The sequence below is a fragment of the Ceratotherium simum genome, chromosome 1 (genome assembly GCF_057802395.1).
Source record: "Ceratotherium simum simum isolate JZ-2026a chromosome 1, ASM5780239v1, whole genome shotgun sequence".
Lineage (NCBI taxonomy): Eukaryota > Metazoa > Chordata > Mammalia > Perissodactyla > Rhinocerotidae > Ceratotherium > Ceratotherium simum.
Window position 1 is genome coordinate 109025158 of NC_141900.1, and position 8393 is coordinate 109033550.

The window sequence follows — 8393 nt, forward strand, 5'->3', positions numbered from 1 at the left end:
GAAAATCGCTTTTCAGAGAGATGGACTCGGACCAGTCTTCTCCCTCCAGTGCCCGCGACCTCTTCACGGGAGCGATCCGCCGCCCCCTCTGAAGGCGGCACCCGTGCATCGGGCCGCGCGGGGGACCCTTCCTCGACCACATTCATTTTCCCACAACCATCCGACACCCAGAAGTTCAGCTTAAACGGGGAGGGAACCACCGTTCCTTAATTAATTGACAAATTAACTAATTCCTCCCAGGAAGATTTATGGGACTGCTGCGTTGTTGTGTCGCCCCCTCCCAGCATCTCCGCTCCCGCCCCCTGCGGGAGCTGCCGGGCTGATTTAGGACCGCTGGCCTGTGCGCCCGGCCCCCATAGCGCCCCCGCCCAACCTACCCCCAGCCCCAGCCCTGCCCCGGGTGCCAGCCCAACCCCCGCCCCGCAGGCTGAGCCGCAGGCTGAGCCACAGGGAAAGCCGCCGCCGCTGGCCGAGGGGAGAGGGGTGGCTGGCGGGGGACGGAGTCCGCCACCCTTTCCTGGCCCAGGTGAGCAGAGGGTCCCCACGGTCCCTGCTCAGCCGCCCCCGACTCGGTGTGGGCGCTTGTTTGCCCCGAGGGTCAGTGGCTTGGCCCCCATGACACCCCCGCCCCAGGTGGGAGATGGAGGGTGATGAGCCGGGGCGCCAGGGCAGAGACCCCCGTTTCCTCCTTAAGGCCTATGTCCTCAAAGTGGGAACGTGGAATGGCTGAGGACTCAGGAGGATGTCCCAGCCCCTCCTCCCACAGTCTGGGCGGAGGAGGGCACCCTTCCACGGGAACCTCATGCCCCTCTCCTCCAAACCTGGAAGGTTCTTGATCTTCAGGTCTGCTCACCGAATGCAGGGATGGGACTGACTTGGGGAGGGAGGGGCGTCTTAGCGTTTTAAGCCTGGACCTTAGAGGCGAGTAGGAAGCCAGACGGAGGAAGTGAGGGTCTTGCCCCTTTTCTACACAGGAGTAGGGCCTGCTTCCTGACTCCAGGTGCTCCTACAAACCGCCCTCTGCGGAGAACGCCTGCTGGTGACACCTGCTCCCAGGTGGGAGAGTGCCGGTCTTTAATGCAATGGCATTCTTTGAGGACAGAGAAGGATTTTAGGTCACTGAAGCTGGTAGCCCATTCTTTCAGCACCTCTGGCTGAGATGGGGGACCCTGCGGTTTAAACGATAGTATCAGAGGCTTCTAAAAAATCTCTGATACCAACCATTACAGCAGATTACCTTTTCCCAGGGAGATATAAAGGGCAGGACGTCTCCTTTTATTCACCCTGAATCCATCTGCTGGGTAAAATCAAAATGTGCCCATCTCTTCTTTCTAGTTATTAGCTGGGATTGTCTACTGACAGGTGAAAGGCAAAAATTCTCTTTGGCAACGAGAGAGCCCTAAATGACTGAAATCGGCAGAAATCTGCTCAGCTCCCTCATCCACCCTAGGATCACGGCTGTGCCTGGGGCAGAGTGGATGGACTGTGCTTTCTTGGTCTTGCTTGGTCTGCACGTGGTCAGAGCAGTGGCCCAAGAGAGGCCAGCCTGGGGCTCAGGGGCCCAGGTAATCTGCCGCAGTGGGTTGTCTGCCGGACAAGAACGTGAGAGCTAGCTGAACCCATACACCTGGAATACGGCCCCCTCGATACACAGGGTGGGAGCACCTCACACTGTGGCTAGGCAGAGGGGTGAGGCGTCCCCTCCCCTGCTTGGAGGGACACGTACATGTACATTTTCTGGTCTCTTGGCCCCAAATAGGCTAACAGGATCCAAGTCAGCAAGTCCTTATTAAGCCACTTTTTATGACCAGCTTGATACTAAAGGATAAGGTGGTAGCTTAAAATACCCTTTCAGTGCTCAAGGAAGTTAATTCCTTCTTGGAGAAGGAAAAAGTGCACATGTGAAACGACGAGAAAACACCATCAAATCACCTATAATAAAGTACAGGAATGAGGAAGAAAGCAGCTTCGTCAGATTCGCAGCCTGTGTCTGGGTAATTGGATGTATCCTGGACCGTCTCTCCCGGAATCCTTCCAGAGGAAATGCACATCAGGCTGCAGAGCAAATGGTGTTGGAGTTGTGTTTTTCTGAGCATTACACAACAGAAGGATGACTAGTCCTGTTCTAGCCCTGGTTTGTCCTTTTATTAACCATTACCTGGGCAATTTGCTTGATTTCTTTGGGTCTCAGTTTCATCATCTGTGAAAAATTTGTTTTGCCGTCCTTACAGAGTTATTATGAGGATCACAAAATAACCAAATATAAGGGAATTTTTTAAATTTGTGGGCTTTTGGTACGGTAGAAGCCTGGTGGAGCAGGGGTAATTTAAATTGTTGGAGAATCTAGTACCGGCCAGCTGCCATATGTGACCCTACGCCCATTTTACAGGTGGGGACACAGAGGCTTGGGGAGTTTGGTTGATTCGCCCCCAAATCACACAGCCAGCAAGCAGCACAGTCAGGATTGGAACCCAGGCCTGTGTGGCCCAAGATTCTCCTTGCTCACCACTATTCCCACAACAGCTGGGGGGCTCTCAGCAGCAGTGCCTTCACGACAGAAGACCAGCTCCTGTGCTGGTACCTCACGGGGAAAATTTGCCACTTGTACACGGGGACGATTTGACTTGACAGCAGGGTAAAGATTCATGTTTCTGATGAAAAACCAGGCACCACTGCTTATCAGCCGGTTTCTTTGTCCTTCGAGAGCTGGAGCTCAACCACCAGTACATTCAGAGCAGGTTACCCAGTGACGGGGGCGCCGAGCCGTGGGGGAGCTAGGACACGCAGAGAGGCCACTGATGCAGACCAGTGACAACTTTCAGAGAAAAACAGCTGAGTGGCAGGGCCTCTGAGGCAGATGAAGATATTCTAGAGACAGGCTTTGGTAGTTTGGGAGGAGGCAGGCAGAAAGGGAAGGAAAGAAGATGCAAAAGTCTCCAGGGAGTTCTGGAGAGGGTTCCCAATACTGGTAGGTAAACATTAAACATAAAGACTGTTAAAGATAACATTTTAAAAGCCAAAATAAAAACTACAGAGATATGACCAGGAAAAAATCATACCCAATAGGGGGGAAAAAAGAGAGATATTTTCAAGATCTTTGAAATTGCCTTCTCGGGCCGTGTCGCATGATGTACCTCCCTACTCGAGCATCTCCCCAGGAGACAGGTCCCTCCAAGCTGTGGAGAGGATGTCATCTGGCAAGAGGGGCACCCAGGAACTGACTTAGGCAAGAGCCGGTAAAATCTGAGGTTGAGGGGGAGAGGCACCTGGCAGTTGGGGAAGGAGAAAGGGGTGGAATTCAGGCCCAGGTCACTGTGGAATGCTGCCAGGTGTGTGATGCCTGGCCTCAGTGTTTGTCTGGTGGGCATTAAATACCATGAATCATTGACAAGAAACCAAACAGTGCTTCATCTATATAACAGTCTGAACCCATATTGCTCCAAGTAAAATCAAATTAGGAGTCTTTCCCCAATTAGATTATGCAAACGCTTACACAAGGCACAAATAGTGATGTTCGCTGTACGCCTGGCGGCAGCCCCACCTTACACCTCACACAACGCAGATACCCTCAAGCACACCCGTCTCAACACCCAGGTTGTGTCAACATTCTACCTCTAGATAATAAATATGAGACACAGCACACACTGCTTTTAATTGCATCGATAAACTGGGATTAACCCCCAAGTCAGGCTTCACTATTGCAATTAAATGTCCTCAAATAAATTGTTTCCTCAATAAACAAATGGAAGGGGCTGTGTTTGCCCTGAATAATAACAGGTGTAATATTTTACTGGCTAAAGTTAAGTATTAAGTGGAATCACTTGCTGGCCCTGATTTATTCTCTGAGATCGGAAAGTCATTTTTCATCCGTCATGTGCTGCTTCAGTACTGTATAAACAGCTAATAATGCACTAAATCAACCTAGCATGACCTTGCGTTTCACCTAAAGCCACCAGGCCTCAACAGCCTAGTGTTGAGCTTCTTGAGAGAGTCAAGAGAAGAGAAACTGTCCTGGAAACTCAGCTGAGTAACTGCTTTGGGGGTTTTGTCTTTAGCTTCTAGGATTCAGAAGTTAAGAATGATGTGAACAGCTATCTACTGGGGCTTTGGGGGAAAAAAAGGAGGAGGATTGGCAATAGATGTTAGCTCGGAGCCGGTCTTCCTCAGCAAAAAAAAGAGGAGGATTAGCATGGATGTTAGCTCAGGGCTGATCTTCCTCACACACACAAAAAAAGAATGATGTGAAAACCCACTGAGTCATTAAACAATCCAGAGCTCTTTATGGACACGCGTTCTCTCTGGGTGGTCTGGGTGCAGTAGAAAGAGCTGGAAGGTTTATCCAAAGGGGAGGCTGACAGAGGGGCTGACTTCTGCAGCAGTGCCTGTCATGGCTTATCCCCTTCATTGGTAAAACCGCATAGGAAATTCTTAACGCCGTTATTTCCCCTTTATCACAGAATGCTCACCTCATTTTTGATGTTTTTGGGTGACACAGTTTTAAAGTTTTCGGTATCCATAGGCAAATTTCAGTCTCTCTATGCTGCCCTTTATTTTTTAGGCAGCAGGGAAAGGAGAAGATAGTGACGTGTTCTGGGAGGTTGGGAGTGAAAATTATGTTAGTTCTCAAATAACTGGGGTCTATTCTTCTAGAATAAAATAGAACTGAATACTTTTCTTATTCCAAAATAGTCTATAGGGTGCAGGCCAGCGTTTTCCGAATGGTGAGTGGTGATTTGTCAGAACAGGGACTACTAAAATGTACTGACTGCTCATTGTCAATTTTATTTGGTCCTTTTGAATGTGTCTATTCTTTTCCTCTGGTTCCTAACCAAATATCTAGTGATGAGAATTTGTAATCTAAGCATTTTGTGTTCATTACAAATCTATTTTAGAAGATTTATCCATATATAATCTTTTGATAGTTTATTTAGTCTGTTGCTTCTTAAACTTTGCTACACAAAAGATCCCTCTCATTTTTCCCTATAAACCTTATACTTGTGTACCAAATTGTATTTAAAATATTGCATTGCTTTTTTTCTTTAATTAGCCAAATACATAGTGAGCTTCTAGTCCACATGAGAATGACAACACGTGTGAAGCACTGAGCTGAGATAACCCCAGCTCCAACCAGAGATTCTGAAGACTTTTGTTAAGGCTGCCTCATGGAGAGAAAATGCAAGATTTCTATTAAGCTTTTAATGTATTGAAATGATCTGAAAGACACTGCCCTCCCCCTCCCCCATGACTACCTTCCTCGATGCCTGGAGACCTGGAAATTCTAGGTTGGGATTTATTGATTTAGTTAAAGAGCAATTTAGAACACATTTTATTAATATTCTCATCATCAGCATCACTATCACCCTAACCTTTTCAGTTTTCACCACATCATTCTAAATGATTACAGAGCCACACTTATTTTTAGTTAGTGAATCTTTCACATTTACATTATTACCACAAGGAGAAAATGCTTGCTTGGACTCCTACACAGACAAAAAATATGCATAGGAATTATTGCTGCCTTAAATATATCAAAATAACCTTCCTTTGAACCAATGCTCTATAACTTAAGAGATAGAGTTTGGTTGTCCCAAACTATTATAAAACATCTTTAGATGATAAAGGATATCAGATGAAGAAGATAAAATATTTAACACGTAGGACCTCATTCAGGGCATGAATATATCTATAGATAATTATAAGCTCCTAGGAATACTTGATGCGAAATATATTGATAATACAATTTTTCTTTTGAAAGAGATTGTAATGATTGCAAATTTGGTTAAATAATTAAATTAATAAGAACTATTTGATTCAAACATGGGCCTTTTAATGATATGCAGAGCTAATAATATCTGTCTTGCCAGCTAAAGAGGTTTTAAAAGACCGCATCGGGCCATCTACAATTGGGTACCTATCTGCCCTTGATTATTGCAGCATTAACCTTTACATTAAAATGCATTTAAATGTAGTCTCTGAAAATATTAAAGAAAAAACAAATATAAAATAGTTCACAACAATATCCTTAGTTTACTGCTGTGAATAAAAAATGTTATATAATTTTTGTAAAATATAGCTTTTTAAATTTTAAGAATCCATTGCAAAATAGACAGAAATATACTGAACCCATGTTAAAGCATTTCAGAACAGGACCTTACAAGCTAGTGATGGGTAAGAAGAGGTTCAGAACACGAATATCTGTATTTATACGTAATGTGTGCATTTAGTAATTGGGAGGCAGTGTGGTTCACGGGAAGGAGCCCAACTTTGGAGCCAGGTAGCTCTAGGGTCAGAGTCGCTCCCCCGCTGCATGTGTCACATGACCCTGGGTGAGTTACTTAGTCCTTAGCCACAGTGACCTTATCTTATCTGTAAAATGGGATAATGGCATCTGTCAGTCCTGACAAGCATGTTGGGAACGTTAATGAAAGTACCTTAATGGAGCATCTGGCACACACTAAGTACGCAATACATGCTGGTCCCTCGGTCTCTGTGGGACACGTGATATTGGATATTGACTAATTGTGCCCGACGGTGGTGGTGGGAATTTGTATGGGTGTATGTGCCTGTTACGGACTGAATGTTAGTGTCCCCCCAAAATTCGTATGTTGAAGACCTAACCCCCATGTGATGGTTTATGGAGTGGGCCTTTGCAAGGTACTTAGGGTTAGCTGAGGTCATGGCAGTGGGGTCCTTATGATGGCACAAGTGCCCTTGTCAGAAGAAATGCCAGAGCTCCCTCTCTGCCGTGTGAGGACACAGGGAGAAGGCGGCCGTCTGCCAGCAGGGAAGAGTCCTCAGCAGGAGCTGAATTGGCTGGCACCTTGATCTTGGACTTCCAGGCTCCAGAACCATGAAAGAATAAATTCCTCTTGTGGTATTTTGTTATGGCAACTTGAGCTGACTAAGAAAGTGACTAAAAACTAAAGCTGAAAACCAGAAGCGGAACTTGTGGTCTTACTATTTGGCAGCCTGGGGTCCGAGCACATTAGCTCATTTCATCCTCATGTTTCTGTGAGATGGATTCTGTTGTTGCCCCATTTTACACATCAAGAGACTGAGGCTCCGAGAGATTTGGTAGCCTGCCTGGAATCCTCGGCAGGCTGATGGCCTTGCCTGTGCCTCCAGCCTGATGTGCTGGTCTCTCTGGAGCCTCACGGTGATGTGAGAGGCGGCCAGAGGGGCGGGCTGCACTTTGGAGATGCCCGGGGAGTCCCGCTCTCAGGAGGCTGAACTGTGCCTTCCTTGGTGTGACCTGAGGAAGGTCTGGTGTAACCTGAGTCACCCTCATGCTCAGTCCCTTCTGGGTCTTTTCAAGTGAGTGAGTAGCTGGTGCCACCAGCGAGCTGGACCCTGAGGGGGTGTGTCTTCAGAAAGCTGCCCACAGAAGCTGACGTTTCACCCTTCCCAAGCTCAGGCATTTTCCAGACACGGAAAGTCACAGAAAACGGGCCCACTGCAGCCCTTCCTCGGAGTGAGGTGGTTTCGAGAGGGAACCCGTCCAGGCCACAGAGCTGGTGAGTGGCAGAACCGGGACGAGAACGGGCTTCCATCTGACTCAAGCCCGTGCCTGTAAGCGCCACGGTCTACTGTCTCCTGGGCAGGGAGTGGGGTTCCCAGGGCGAGGCGGGGAGCCAGAGCTCATCAGGGTGTCAGAGCCCTGCCCCACACGACAGCTGATGTCCAGGGATGGCTCACTCTGTGCCAAGCATGGTTCAAAGTCCTTGATAACATCTCCATTCATTTGATGCTCACGACATATGGAGTTGGTATTGTATTATCTCTAGTTTTCAGAGTTGACAACTGAGAAAAGGAATTTGCCCAAAGTAACAGAGTTTGCAAGTGGCAAAGCTGGGGTTCAAACCCAGGGCATCACCTACTACACTCGGAGAATGTCTTCAGATCTGACCCAGGTCAGGGGCGGGCCTGCAGCTGGGGTCCCAGGCAGGAGCTCTATCATCCAGGCCGGGTACCAATGATGTGGGTTACAGGTGAGGCCGTGGCCCTTGGGACCCGCAGGTGTCCAGGTGGATGCTGGGCTTGGGACATCAAGATCAGTTTCAGGTCCCACTGGCCACTGCGGGGCTTCAAATGTCCTCTGGATGGTGTCCCTCTGGGCTCAAGTCCTGGCCACTCTGATGGGCTCACGATGTATTAACCGAGGACAAAGACACCCTGGGACCTCTGAACACCCTTCCCCACACCTGCTGTGGTTCTCACCCTTGCTCTGCCTCTTCTTGCCCAAGGCGATTCCAGGGAGGGACGGCCAGTTTCCTCGGTGTTGTGGTGGAGTGGAGTGCGGCGGCCCATGTGATGAGGACCCGGCAGAGAGAAGCAGAGCTTGCGGGGCTGTGGCCACGAAGGCAGGGAGTGGGGTTGGTGGAGGTTAATGGAAG